This window comes from Megalobrama amblycephala, linkage group LG3 (assembly GCF_018812025.1).
Source record: "Megalobrama amblycephala isolate DHTTF-2021 linkage group LG3, ASM1881202v1, whole genome shotgun sequence".
In the NCBI taxonomy this organism is placed as follows: domain Eukaryota; kingdom Metazoa; phylum Chordata; class Actinopteri; order Cypriniformes; family Xenocyprididae; genus Megalobrama; species Megalobrama amblycephala.
This window is the reverse complement of record NC_063046.1, coordinates 8,809,360-8,825,450: the sequence shown is the minus strand read 5'-3', so window position 1 is coordinate 8,825,450 and position 16,091 is coordinate 8,809,360. Positions and strand designations below refer to the sequence as shown.

The following is a 16,091-nucleotide window of genomic DNA, read 5'->3' as shown; positions in this document are numbered from 1 at the left end:
ACTTGTGGTGTGATTGTTTGAGGCCTAAATGAAATGTTAGACTTTATAATCGTCATTTTGAAGGGACAAACTCCTGTTTGATGAATGGAAACCCTGACAATAACTCTATCAGGCCTGCTATTGTGGATTATGTGTCTTGACCACGTGCCGAGGAGAATCTCTTGACTTGTTAACAGTGTTTACAGGTCTATAAAAAGAGTCAATTAAATGGAATTTAAGAGTAATTTATTTTATTGCGCATTAACCCTGTTTTCATTTGTCAGGTCAACTTTATGAGATGTGCCCCGTTTAAAAAGTGTTGACAGGAGGTAGTTGCTGTCTTTGGTTATCTAGCTGTATGAGTGTTTATCTTCCTTCATAAAGCTAGATAACCGAAAGTAGAAACGTCCTCCTTAACTGCATGTGGACCAGTTCAGTGGGAAGCAATGGGAAAGTGCACGAGGTAAGCAATGAGTCTACAGGCCATTTAAATCATGTGTTGATGGTCAAAAGTAATGTTTCAGAATTTATTATTTTCACTGCACCTCTGGACGGTTGTGGACACATTCGCTATTTTAATTTCAGACCATTTCGTAAACGTAGTGCTTTTATTTTAAAAAATCAAAAGGATGTGTTTGCACATTTACAATGTTAATTATTAATGCTTATTTCACTCCATAAATGTTTCTTTAAGTTATTATTTGACTTGTTTTTGTTGGCAAATGTGTGGTGTAGTCTTACAATTAATTATAAGAAGAAATATAAGAGTAGTCAGTTAGCCTATTTTAAAAAAAAAAAAAAAATATTTGAACAAGAAAATTGCAATGCTATTTCCAAAGGGAAAATGAACAGCAGAGTTTCACTGTTATTTACTTAGGCTGTACATAACAATCGAGTTACTAATTTGTAGGACTGCAACTGAAAACTTTTCTCAGATAACAACTTTACGCGGAATAAGTTTACAAACTTCCTAGCTAATTCTCAAACTGCTTCCTGCTTCAAACCACCTGATATCATTACCTCAACCAGGCAAAACTCATTGCTGCTATTACGCCTGCTTTTGTTCAGCACCTGTCACGCGCAAATCAGGCCTGCGTTTAATGCGCGTGTATCGGATCTCATTTAGCCGGATCTCGATCTTGGTATGATCTAAAAAAGGGGGGAGGGACTCCATGTGGATTTTACATTTAGTCTATAACTAGCTAATCGAGGATAAAATGAGCGCTCAAATAGGCTTGGTTGTAAATCTCTTCTCTCACTATGACAAATAAGGATTTCTGACTATGACATGATCTTTTTAAACAAATCTTGTCAACAAAATGGCTGCCTGCGTGTTCACACTGACTGATTTAGAGACGAAAGGGTTTTAAATATATAAAATCTTTTTAATTTTTTTAACTTAAAAATTTAGCAAAGCATTTCAGACGAAATACATTTTTTTAAGCCCCACAAAATTTCCAAATTATTATCGTTTTTTTAAATGAATACTTGTTAATTATAAAAGAAGCGTAGGCCTATTCAAGTCATTTTTGTATGAACTGCATTTTATTGCGGCTTTGAACAACTTCGATCTGGACAAAAAAAAAATAAATAAATAAATGAACGTGACGTCACTGAACCGCTCTCTTAATCAATGACATCATGCTGAAGCAGCTTCATTATGATTGGCCTTATTAATCTGGGTGTACACGTCAAAGATGCAGACATGAAGCGGCAAATAATGCAGAATGAAGGCTTTTTTTTATCCCTGTGGCCTTTTTATGACATAAGACGTAAATGAGAGTCATCACTCCTACGCCACTGTAAAAAATCACTTAAAAAAATTAGCTAAGATTAGTTGAAAATGTTTAGAGTTCAAAATCATCAGAAGTGTAAGCGCTTTTGGAGCTCCGCGCGCACACACACACACACACACACACACACACACACACACACACACTTGTCTGTGTGTTACCATGCTCATCTATTCAAAAAACACTTTATAATTAAATAAAAAAAGTGATAAATGAACTCAAACATTAAAAATAAATAGCCTAAATAAATAAAAATACAATGGCGTGTGTACTTAAAATGTAGGCCAATTTAACCTGAATTATAAGTCATTGTTTTACTGCTGTATGGATTATACTAAATGTATATATATATTAAATACGCAAAATGCATGCTTTTATTTCCAGAAACAGGCAGGAAGATGTCTAAGGCTATAAAAATCAGAGTGTCAGTTAAACTGAATGAAGAGAAAAGGAAATAATCTTGATAAATACATCTGAAAGAGAAAAAAAACAAAACATAAGGTGTAAAAGAAATTATAGAGAGCAAAAAAGCAGATTTACATTATCCATATTTACCATATATATATATATATATATATATATATATATATATATATATATATATATATATATATATATATATGGCAAGTGTGATTTAAGGTGTAAATTAGGCCTTAGGTCAAATTTTAATTCAAGGTTGCATTTATGTGTTTGTCAATGATGTATAATAATTAATAAATAATAATTTATTTGTTTGTTGTAAAACTAAAATATTGTAATTATTGTCTAATCTTGGTGTCTTTTATTACTTCAGCTTACTGTAGCCTCTCAAACTGCAGTGTCTTTGTGAGAGACCAGAGGACTGGAGCTAAGGGAAAAAACGCCATCTGGTAAGTGCAATCAAAGCGTATTACAATGCAACATTGTAATTAGAACAATTAGTTGTAGAGTTAATCTGATTCAAACACACAGTAAATCATGAAGTATATGCTAATGAATGCATGCACTTGAAAGGAGCCAAATGCAAATAGTAATCCTCAATCAAGTCCAAGACACTACATGCATCACATGAATCTTTCATCAGAAAATCTATATATATTTCTCTCTCTCTCTCTCTATATATATGCATATTCATCGTCCTCTCAAATGTCCACTCATCCAAGCCCCAACAATACTCAGGCATTCTTTGACAAATTGCATATATAAATGTCAGTTTTAGATATTTAGCTAATATCAGTTTCACATTTGTGCTATAGCCACCAACTATTTCTTTACAGTAAAGTGCATGTTATAATAATCCAAAAGGCTCTCTTAATTATTCTATATATTAATGTTGTATAATGCACATCGCATGAGGCAGACGTTCAATTCACACACGTATTGTAACAATCATAACATAGGAAAAAAAAACAAAAAGTGCATAATTATCTCAAGAAAAATCCTTTTTTAGGCATGACCCGAACGAGAATAAATCTAAATCGCAATGTTTTAACATGGCTGAGAATACGTGGTTAGCACGACTGCAGGACATTAGGCCAAAGGCTTCAATGCGATAAATGATCGCCGAGAGGAAATTATACGTCCGTCTCCATCTCGATAATGATAAGAATGTATGGGCCACTATCCCATTGCATATTACTTTATGTAAAATTAATGTGAGCAAAGAAATTCTGTCATCGTTCATTAACAATGATCTTTTCCAGCTAAACTGGTTACCTAGCACAATTGAATAAGGGTTATTCAATGAAATTACGGGTGGACAGTAATTGATGTGGGCTGATTCAGTATACCTTCACATAGGCTGTGATAGCCGGACATGCGTGCCATTGCACCAACTATTAACATTACTAACATCGGGGTTGTCTGTCTTAGCATGACAGCAATAAGAAATATATATTGTCTAAAGAAATGATATATAGCAGTTGCCATGACATCTGCTTTGGCAGTGCTAAAAGGGCCTTTCTGTCCTTTATTTTCTTGTTTCCCCTTAGCAACTGCCAGCCATTTACACTGCCTTTTTGGAGCAAGAGGGAGAGAGGAAAAAAATGGCGCAATTGTCCAAATGAAAGAAAAGAAAAATAATAGTCAACCCTCATCCTTCTTCTACCAGCTCCCCTCCCTTCTTCTTCAACGGAAGCATTTAGTGCCATCTGTGCCCCCGGAGAAAAGAGGGAAAAAAAGATAGGAGTGAGAGTCTACATCCCAAGTGCCAATGGGGACAAAGAGGCTGCCAGTTGCCACGGACCACCAGATGCTGGAAGACTGCAAGTCTGAATGAGGGGTGTGCTTTCAGGAAGCCATCTTGATGGAGAAACTGGCTGCTGCTCCCTAAAATGGCTGTGTTGGCATGAGGTAAGCTGCATCGTTTGCCTGTATCAGACTAGCTGCCGACCGATTTTAGCTTGGGAATTCGAAATGTGAAGCAAACGAATGCTTACACGAATTTGTCTCGAAAAAAAAAAAAAAAGCGTTTCGTGGTTGTTCTGAGCGTAAGATTAGGCCCAAATCATTTGCCTTAAAAAGAACTATCACACTCCTTCATCTTTCCGGACTAATTAGACAATCGCCCCGTTATCTATACGCGCACACACACACTTTGTAGCGAGCTTTGAACGAGAATCGTGCTCCTGTATACAGTACGTACGTAGCTTGCGTTGTGTTTGCAAAGGACAAATTTGTGTAACTACGTCCTGAGCCATGCCAGGTGACACAAAAATGACCAGGTGACCCGGTTTTTCAGATGAAACTAAAAAAGTAAGAGCTGCTCGAACTGACTCGAGAGTGACATCCTCTTGACCAATGCAACAGAGTCAGCCTGGACTGAAGAGCACTTTTGTTTCTGCTGCTCAATGATACACCAAATTGCTGGCACAAAGGTGCCAAGTGCCCCTCGCCGGATTACAAAAGCACGTCCGCTGCCCTGCCTGACTTTAATGTCAGAGCTCTCACGCTGCGCCGTGTTTATAATGATGTTCGTGCCCTCTCAAAATAGCCACACTTTGTATCATTAGCTGGTCAGAAAGTGAGATGTGCGAAACATCACATCGCTCGACGTTACGTGGCAAATGGAAATGTACGCAGGCCGCTTGCTTACAGAGAGCTGCGTGTTATGTCATTGAAATGGATGGAAGACGCTGAAATGTTCCTCACAAAGGCGACCGGTTGCGTCATAATGGATTTGCTGGTGATACGCAGAGCTGTGCTGGCAGAAAATTATGAAAACAGGCATTCTGAAACATGACAAATTTGCTTTGCTTCTGCGCTTTAAACAAAACAACACAAACGAATAGAGCGTAAATATTCAGAAATACATTGAAATGCGAAGACGAGACAAATGATGCGTCATCTATTGAATATTTAAAGCCATTGAATCCTCCTCGTAATAACAGAAAACCGTTTTTGCATACTTACTGAGCATGGAAACCCTGTGTGCCTAAAAGACCTCGTTGTCCGTAAATGAGAATTAAAAAAAAAAAAAAAAGACTGACATTTTATCCTAAAAGAATAGCCCGTGAAAAAAAGATGTGTAAAAAAGATCACTGATCTACGGAAGGTGCCCGTGGAGCTTGCAAATAAAGGAAACAATGATGCAAGCGCCTCTGTTAATGAAAAAGCCCAGACAAGCTCTGCATATTAACATAATTGCATAGGAACAAGCAGAGAGGACTGAGCCCCCAATTAAAGGCACAGCGGCGCTTTAGCAACGGCACGTGGCCAGCGTTCTATATTCTGAATGTTTACATTTAAATTTGAATTCAAATGTTTGAATTTCAAAGCAGAAAAAAAGACTTTGATGTCACTGTTCTATCTGCGTTTTTTTCTTGCAGAGAATTAGTCTTTGCATGCATTCTAGAAATTTCCAAGGATGAATACACACTCAAATGTGCAGTGCAAAAATGTGTCTGGAAGCAAACATGTTATTTTTGCAATCTTTAAGGAGCATTTGCTCTCTCTCTGTTTTGCATGTGACAAACAAGAACAACCCCTGTTCATATATATACATATTTTTTTAAAGAATTAACAGGAGGTTTTAGGATTTCTCATGGGCTTGTAATAGGCAGCTAGAGATTTAAGATTCACACACAGCCCGTTTGTGTCAGATGTTGTTGTTAATACATCTCCATCTACATGCAGGGGGAAAAAAAACCCCAGATTTTTCGAGGCAATACAAAACTAAGAGTCTGACCAAATACTCGTCCTTAGACAAAACAGTAGCATGGAAATGAGAGTCTGCGCCTTTAATATGGAATTTTTAATTAGGCTGTGTATCTTGCAGCGAGGGGGAGGGGTTTACTCCCTCTGCATCTATCAGGGTTTTATGTAAAAGACCTTCAGTGCTTAAAAATCTCAGAACTCATTTTATACAGAGAGTCTAATGCACAACATCATTGCGTTCTCCTAAATGGCACATAACGGTATCAGAACTGGAGATGGTTTAACAGCAAATTTGCATTCACGAATATATAGAAGCAAGAATAAATGTTCAGCTTTGCATGTGTTGGTGTTGTGTGTGTGAATATAAGCGGTCGAGCAGGGGGAGTGGATGCTTGTCAGAGCATAATGTGACTGCTGCAGAGCAGTGGCTGAAAAGTGTTAATTATGCCGCTTGGCACGGTGCCAAACCCGTACCAGATTTTTCCAGTTTTCAATATGCAAATCATGCGCTGAACTGTGTATTGTTTTTGTGCTTTACCAGTTCTTTGTGTTTTCAGTCAAACAGAATGCGTTCGCAAGTATTTGAGTCCATATATATATGTGTAAAAACATTTTTTTTTTTGCATCAAGCAAGCAACAATTACACTAACAATTGCTGTGAAACAATTCCAGTCTAAATGCATGTAAGCATATATGCACAAAAAATGAATTATTTCAAGAAATTCTAGTAATTCAAATGAAAAACAAATCCTTGTCATATTTGGATTACTGTCTGTAGCTCTCTGTGGTAGCGGTCCAACTTAATGTGCTTTATAGAGATGGCATATGTGGATTTTTAGGCATGACTGTGATTATATTTTTTCATGGACTGAAAAGGGCAAATCCTTGAAATGTCTACCAAGGTGTCTGGCACTATAATCACTTCAACACAAGGTCATTTGCATCTGTGTTTATGAAGAAAAATGTGTGTGTGCAAGAAAGATTTTTTTTTTTTACACAAACTCTCCTTACACATATTCAGGCACCAATAGCAATCCCACAAATGATGATTTGTGATAAATCAAGAGCAAATCTTCAGCTGTGGGCTCTGTGTTGGTAAACAGTTTGATAGTGCCCACATTATTATTCCAGACCCCTCTCCTCTTCTACAATGGCAGCATTGTACGGCGAGCACTTGACGTGGGTCTGTGGTCCCCCCTGTTTCCCACCATTGTCTGTATGGATGGAGTGCCAGAGACAGTGGAGGGTAATAAGCTGAGAAAGATGCTCAGGCCCAGACAGAGCCAGATGCCTAAATTAGCACCCAAACCCTAAGAGACTATCCTCAGGGAACGGCGGAGGATAGGGCTTTATGTTTCTCATCCGTGCGGTGTGTTAGCACCATTGTATGCACGATGAAATTGCACGATCATGTGTGCTCACACAGTCGATGTGACGTATTTTTGCAGTGCATGCTAGAGTATTGAGTTGTTATGCAAAGGGTTTGTAGTTTAAATGATTTAAGGTCAATGCTAATCATATTCTAAAGGCATTTTATATGCACTTGAATCTATTTATTTGATATAATGCATGAAAATAAATGTTCTTTATTGGCATTGATGGTTCCATTAAGAACCTTTAACATTAATTCCACAAAAGGTTCTTTAGAGTATAAAAATGTCTTTTAGGAGCTGCTCACTGAATGGTTCTTCCATGGCATCGCTTTGAAAAAGAGTGAATGCAGCACATTTGGTATATATTAATGCATTTTGCATGTAAAATCACAAACGATTCGAGTTGAATGTGAAGGACAGTTTGTTCCTCTCCCCCTTCTGCTAGGGCACAGCAGTTGGGCAAGCAATTAATTAAAGCTCCATTACGATATATTACCCAGTAAAATGGAGGCAGTGATACAGAAAACCACTGAGAAAGTTTACACTGGGAGAGCGACAGTATTGCACAGCAAAGCAAAAGAGGAATCACAAAGAAAGGAGGAATTATTTGTGCTAAATGTAACAGAAAAAAAGTATTGCGGGAGAGTTGGAGGACTTGAAAGCGACGCATACAAAGCCTGGAGTCACCAACCGAGGTGTTTCTGTTCTCGAACACCAACACGGCGGAAAAAAATAGGGTGAGATTAACAATTGACGTTAATAAATACACCAATGATGAACAATGAAATATGGAGGAAACATGTGTTTGGTGGAGAATAGATGTGGTGGGGGAGGGCTTTTACTGTCTGGCTCAGTCTGTGGCCCCATGTGGCAGTTGCTGCAGCTGGCATGTTAATATCAAGGGCCTATGGGAGGTGGCTATCTGGGAATATTTGTCTGGGATACTAACAGTTTTCTTCCCATCATATGTCATCTTTATGTCCAGTGTTATAGGGCTTCACATATTTATGTCTAAAAGCCAGCTCGGTGAGATTTCATTTCTTGCTCTTCATGCTCTGATAAAAAGTTGTGCCAGATTAGATTTGGAAATGTATATAATATGACTGCAGGGGTGGCTTGTGGTGCTTTCTAACACATTATACAGAAGTCATATTTTTGGCATGTGTTTTATCGAGGACAGGTTGAGAATGGATAGTGTTAATGCAGGCACTTAAAGGGATAGTTCACTCAAAAATGAAAAATATCATTTACCCTCACCCTCAAGCCATCCTAGGTGACTATTTTCTTTCAGACAAACACAGTCGGAGTTGTATTAAAAAATATCCCGGCTCTTTCAAGCTTTATAATGATAGTGAATGGCGCTCGAGATTTTGAAGCACAAAAAGGTGCATCCATCCATCCATCATAGAAGTAATCCACACGGCTCCAGAGGGTTAATAAAGGCCTTCTGAAGTGAAGCGATGTGTTTTTGTAAGAAAAATATCCATAATATCCATAAAAATAACCGGCAATGGCAGAAGAGTGACCTTTGACCTGACGCATGATGTAGGACGTAGGAGTAGCGTAAGCTTAGACGCCTCTTGCGGTTCAAACAAATAGGTTTGCGCAATAAACTCAAGCTCCTTTTATCTTATATCAAACATTTCTCTTTAAAATTCTCATTTTAGACTTCAAATTCGTGACCAGTGTTTTGCTTTGCTCTATCCTCTGAGCTTCTGCATCCATCAGTACGTCATACGTCAGGTCAGAGGTCACTCTTCCATCGGAACTAGACGTGTATATTTTTATGGATGTTATGGATAGTTTTCTCTAAAAAAAAAACATTGCTTCCCTTCAGAAGGCCTTTATTAACCCCTTGGAGCCGTATGGATTACTTTTATGATGGACGGATGCACTTTTTTGGGCTTCAAAATCTCGAGCTCCATTCACTCCCATTATAAAGCTTGGAAGAGCCAGGATATTTTTAAATATAACTCTGACCGTGTTTGTCTGAAAGAAGAAAGTCACCTATGATGGCTTGAGGGTGAGTAATTCATGAGATAATTTTAATTTTTGAGTGAACTATCCCTTTAACAAGGGTAGACGAGCATTGCGAATGGCTTTCATCAGTGGTCATAACTGAGAAATGAACAGTGGAGAGAAATGACTTCTTGGGTTTGTGTCAAAGGCCATTGTGTGTTTTACGGGAAAATTCCCCTTTTTTCCCCTTGTGGATACCTCAGCTGTCGATCTCGTCTTAATCTGGGGATAAACACGATTATCCCGCGAAGGGTTGTTCTCAGCTTTGTATCAGCTACGGGGGAGCTTTGAAATCATTTCCCCCACCTTTTTTCTCCCCATCCTTGGACGAGTGGTCATGAAAAGCTTGGGATTGGGATTCCCGAGCAGGACTCTGGCTGGAATAACGGGCAGCAAAAAGAACCGCAGTCAGCAGAGTGCTAGATCTAAACTGAACTATTAGACGCAGGTAATCCAGAACAACAATGGAGATGTTAGGATCACAGAACTATACAGCACCTTAATCTAGATCATGATCTTTGTACCTTAAAGGGATAGTTCACCCTAAAATGAAAATGGTCATTCATGCACCCTCATGTTGTTCCAAACCTGTATATGTGCAACACGAAAAGGATTGCCTTTGAAAATATCTGTGTGTGTGTGTGTGTGTGTGTGTGTGTGTGTGTGTGTGTGTGTGTGTGTGTGTGTGTGTGTGTGTGTGTGTGTGTGTGTGTGTGTGTGTGTGTTCAGCAGAAGTCATACAGGTTTGGAACAACATAAGGGTGAGTAAAAGATGACAGAATTTCATTTTTATATGAATTGTGCATTTAAGTGGGGTTTAAGGCTGAATCTAAGTATAGGAAAGTACCCTCATGTGACTTCAAATCAGTTTAGATGACAAGTGCACGTCCTTATTATTCAGTTCTATGCCATTAAAATAATTTCTGTATTGTATTGAGGGCATAACCTTGGAAAAAAATGAGGTCACTTAGGAAACCGGTTCTTTCAGACTTAACTTTTGTTGAAAACAATGAAGAGTGCTAAAGATGAGGTTGTGTTGAAAAGGTCGGGCAATGTCATTTGTAATAATGCAATAAAATGAGAGAGAAGTTAGGTCTTCTCTGCAAATCCTTAAAGCAGACACTCACAGGAACGTCAATAACTGTATCCTGGAGGAAGCAAGAGCAAAGGGCAGGACTAGGAATTCAAAAACAGGAGAGTGAAGACCAGGGAACACTTAAACCTCCATCATGGCCTCACCATTATAAAGGACCTTGGGATATAATTATCCTCACTTATAGCTGTGCTTCGCTTTTTGCCCACTTTACATCCTGATGAGGAGAATTACCATCGCTTTTAACATGTAAATAGAAAGGAAATATATGTTGTTGTTGTTGTTTAGTTTTATAATTTGATGAAACATCATATTTGTATCTATCATAATAACAAAGATGAAATAGATGGTTCACCAAAAAAATAAAAAAGACTGCCATGGTTAACAAACAACATTGGACCCCATTTGACTTTCTTTGTATGGACAAAAGAAATACCTATCTTATTTCATGTTCATTGGGGTGAATTTTCATCTGACTGAGCCTGATGTTTCTCCAAATAGATCATTGATATACTATCATACACTATATAAAATAATGTGTTGGCTCTAACAGTTCGTATCCATTTTTTTGAGTTATGACAACTTTGAGTGAATTTATGTTCAACCAACAAGCCACACTGAGTTAGAGGAACTTAATAATTGTAGCACAAACACAATTTTTTAAGTTGATTACTCAAAAAAATAAAGTCGGTCCAACTACCGGAGTTGTAGCCCTGGAACCAATTAATCTTATCGATTTCAGTTCAAATCATGGCACATGATAACAAACTTATTTAACATGTATATATAATGAACAAGTAAGATATTACTTGTCACTGGCATTAGCACAGGCTTTGCTTATAGAGTCAACATATTGTTTACCTTCATGTATCTATCTTCAACATTACAGAAACTCATTATTACAGCATTAAACACTAACAGGTCATTCCCTTCACTAAAAACAATAAAATTAACACTTCATTTCAACATTTATTCTCCTTATCCAGTCCTGTGCAAAGCATGCTGGCAACTTGAAATCCATTGCCTAATTTCTGAGGTTATCAAGTTACTACAACCTAATTTAAAAAAAAAAGCCAATTAACACAGAAATTTGAGTTGAAACTACAGACATATTAAGTTGATGTAATGATCATAAAATGTGTGATGAAAAAAAATGTGACAATGCAAAGATTGTATTTATGAGCTGAACGCACATGAATGCCACCACAATGTCGTAAATACTAGTGGGAAGTTCGGGGTTTTCTTTAAGCTTCCTTTAAGCCGGAATACCACAATATTATAGGTATTTAGCAGTGACATTGTCAGGCTTTTCTATTTGCAAATTGCCTGCACAAAATATGGTAACATAATATAACAATATAATATGTAACGATTAAGTTTACATTGGCATCGTAAATGAATTAAAAACATAAAAAAGCAAAACACACCTGATTCGTAAATCCAAACTTCCCAGGAGGACTTGAACGCTCCATAATTTCCAAAGTTATAAAGACACTTTCATTGTTACTACAACCTAATTTAATGTTTTTTTGTTTGTTTGTTTTTTAAAAAAAAGCCACTTAAAACAGAAATTTGAGTTTAAATTACGGACGATTTTAAGTTGATGTAATGAGCAACATTATTATGTCAACAGAACTCAACAAAATAATGTTTGCAACTTAAAAGGTTCAATCAAAACAATGAATTAGAAAATTTAACTTGCAACATGCATTTAAGTTGTGATATTTTTAATTAGATTTTATTTTTACATTTTCTGTTTTCATTCTAATTTTAGTTAAAATTTTTAAAGTCTGTATATATAGACTTCATTTATTGTTTTCATCCTTCAACTTAAACTAAAGGAAAATGAGAAATGTTTGGCAACTAGATGAAGTAAAATAAGTTTTAAGGCTTTTTAATCTCATTTCAGTTACTGTTTATTTTCAACTTCAAGTAATGGAAACTTGTTAGTTAACGCTAATAACCCTGCTCCGAAAGCATATGCAGATATTAAAAGGACATGTGATCCTCATTGTTTCCATCAGAGTCAAGTTCAAGTTCAATGCCTGTAGGAGTCCCATGCCAGACTGGGAACTTCTTCATCCACCCCTGTGAACCAGCTCACCCCTTGTAACCCACACCCATATCTGTGCCCTGTCCCCCCACCCCTGTGATTTTGGTGGCCGGCTGGAGGGGGCTCTCCACTCTGTGCCGTTGCTAAGGGAGCGAGAGCTGGCTGGCCCAGCAATGCGCTGGTGAAAAGGCCCGCCTGTCAAAGTGTCTGAGGGAAGTCAGGCTGGTTGGCTCGCCCCTTCGTACACCCACTCTTATATATACAGCGTGCGTGTGTGTGTGTGTTCTAGACCCTGGGAATGGCAGCAAGCACTTTATATTCATCACCCCCCCTTGTCGCAGTGACTTTAGTAAACAGCACCCCCCCCCCCTTCCTAAAATGTCTAGTCTACTTCCATCCCATAATTCTCCTCATTGCAACTTCGCATCTAGGAACAATATATGTGGCTTCTGCAGTGTGAATACACTTTCCTCCGTTAGTTTATCAGGCCTTCGCTTGGTGGGTGGGCAGTTGGCGAAGATATTAGGAAATATTATGTTTCTACTATAATCAACATGGTGGTACACTAGAATGTCACGAAGGGCTCTGTTCCCATTACAGCAGAGTGTGGTGAGAACAAGTGAAAGCTGAGCGAGTGTGTGTTTTCTTGAGGTCTCATTCAAGGCTGAGGACGAGAACTGAGAATAAAAGGCCGGTGATTTGCATAAGCTGCATGCTGTCTGAGGGTTTTGGGGCGGGTGGGGGGGAGAGATATGCGGGAATATAAAAAAAGAGACAGAAAGAAACCCCACATTGTAGAGGCGCAGAAAGAGAGAGGGGGCTTGAATGAAGCAGAGGGTGAAAATTGACAGAGAAAAGGGTCTTGCCAAGTCTCCTGCAGGGATTAAATTGTCCATAAACCTCTCTACATATAATTTGGGAAAACTGGTAATGGCGTCGGTACAAATCGTACACAAATTCTAAGGGTGACGGGGTATAGAAATGATTCGCGCCACTTTTGGAAGCGAATGAAGAATGAGGAATTGTAAACAAATGCGGTCAATGAATGTAAAAGTGTTGGGAAGTTGTATGCATTACCCTAGATAACCAAATTTGTTTTACCCAATGCATTATTTGAAGCAAAATAAAAATCTTGAAATGCCATCCTTTTAAGGCTATAACGACTAAGTGAACACGCTGAATTGTAGAATAACACATGCACACAAAGAACAAGAGTATTACCACTCCGCAATTTAGATGCTTGATTGCTCTCATTAAAATGAACAATTGAAAAAGCCACCAAAATGGATTCCAACCTTTCCGAAATCTGCAACCTAGGAGTGTTACAAACCCATAAACCCTCTCTCATCTATTAAAAACAGCTGAAAGGTATATGTTTGCATTGCATTGTGTTTTCGTTCACCATTTTTGTAGTCGCTGGACTGGTTGATCATTAAAAACACTCCTCCCATTTGCATTTCAGTCAATCAGATATTTTCAAGTTGAGACGTTAAAGACATCACAAACTTCAGTGTTGGCACACATGATTCTTTTTATATTTTATTTCCTTTCAGAAATGTAGAAAATAACTTCAGAGGCTTCATTTAACAAAAACAAAATCAGACATCCCTTGTGACCACGTGACTCCGTTTCTTTGCATCTGTTTTAATGATAATTTTCATATCCGTTTTATAACGAATAGCACTGACTAACATCACAGTGAGTTTTGATCGTGCACATTGTTGTCGATGCCAGTATGTTATCTGTCATAGTATTAGCCATGTGATATTTATCTCTCTTTTATTTTTCTCTAACCAGACTCCTGAAAAATTTCCATCAGCTGCCGGAGAAACTGAGGCCATCCGGCTACGTTTGACTCGCATCACCTCAGGAATCCAGCATCCAGCATCTCTTCCAGATGGTTGGCTGTGAAGATTAAACAAGCAGACATGAGGGATGGATGGTTTTAATTGATTTAACTGGGTGTCTTAAAACCGTCTTTAAACAATCACTAATACCGGATGGGAACAAATTTGGGCTGTTCATCCAGTTAATTCTTAGATATTGAAAAAATGTGTCATACAATCTTATTAGTTTTGTATAAACTGAAGAGAATAATGTGCCTTAATGTGTGAAATGTTTACTGTGAAATTTGGCATTATTGAAACAAATGTCAATATCTGTTATTTTAATGTATTTTTAATGCTTCATTGTTTTACATAAAATGTATGAACTTTAATGCTATAAGGGGCCTCATTTATTAAACGTGCGTACGCTAAAATCCATAAAAACTGTCTTTGATGTGGAAAAGCCACGTCAGGTTCACGTCAGACTTACGCACTTTTCCTTGTGGCAGAGAACTGCAGGTATTTGGAAATCTAAGCAATTCTTGCTGCTCGCCATTCTCAAGTTAAGCATTTGGTGCTATTTTATATGCTAATGACATTAATTAGGCGGCGTTTACAAGGCGGAAATCTGAAATCATTCAACTGCGCACAATTTCAAGATCATTTGCGATTTCATTTTTGTGCGTACGCACATTTGAGAAATGTAGGACGGTTTCTACCCAACATTTTATAAATGAGGCCCTATATTTACAAAATGTACATATTTGATTATATATATATATATATATATATATATATATATATATATATATATATATATACATACATGACTATATATGGGGTTTAATACATGTATCTCTGAATTATCAATTTGTCTGATTGTGTGATGTATGAACAAAACTACTAATAAACAAGGATTAAAGCTAATGTGAATGTTTTTTTGACATTGAACACCCATTTTATGTTATATTCGGTAGAATATAACATATAGAAATAGGAGGTGGACGTCAACCAGAGCTTCACATGTCGTGGCCACAAGCTATTTTGTACCAAGAAAGCTTGACTGGCATTGCTGTCAGCACCTTGGACAGCACATAATAAAGTGTGGAAAATAACTAGAAATCATTGATGCAGAGGCTAGTCAGCTTAGAGTGCATAGTCCTTGTGTTTTTAAGATTTGAGAAGGAGATCAAATATTTTCAAATGAGATTATTCGAAGCATAGATTTAACTTAAAAGAGTATCAACATATTTAACATATTGAGATAAAAGATGTTTGAGCAAAAATTGAGTTTTTAAATTTTTATGACTGAGCTGGAATACACATTCAACACCTTGACAGCTGATGAGAAATTGCTGTCAAGATTACGCAATAAAAGTATATGATTCACACACTTTTTAAGTTAAGATGGATGTTAAGATGGATTTAATCTTCAGAGTAAAATATAATTTGAATGGGTTTTTCCTCCGCGGTTCCAGAATCACAAAACCAAAAAACAATTTTAAGAGTTTTGAATCCTAAATTAATCGTTCGTTAAACATGAAACCTCAGTCAAAGCTTTATAGTAGTACAAATTAGCTATGGATATTAGTCGTGTGTTCAATGTGAAATCGTGCTGTAAGTTTAACCTGCGCTGGATTTAATGATAGACCTGCTCTTATTTGGAATAAGCTACTTTGAATCAACATTTAACAATCGGAAGTTCAATATTAAATACTTGTAGCATGTATGTAGCTTATATTAAAAAATATATAGGATCGCAAAGAGCTAAACAGATTAAAAATAGGCTAGGAATATAGGCATTTTCAGTACCAAAATGTA

At 37.3% G+C, this 16,091-nt stretch overlaps 1 long non-coding RNA gene across 1 annotated transcript; it reads left to right on the top strand.

Moving 5' to 3' along the window:
• The first annotated feature begins 269 nt into the window (after positions 1 to 269).
• On the top strand, positions 270 to 15,209 carry LOC125264436. The gene is made up of 4 exons (XR_007184080.1): positions 270 to 442; positions 2,566 to 2,641; positions 3,743 to 4,103; positions 14,242 to 15,209. It is a non-coding gene; the product is annotated as an uncharacterized LOC125264436 (long non-coding RNA).
• Positions 15,210 to 16,091: the final 882 nt, after the last annotated feature.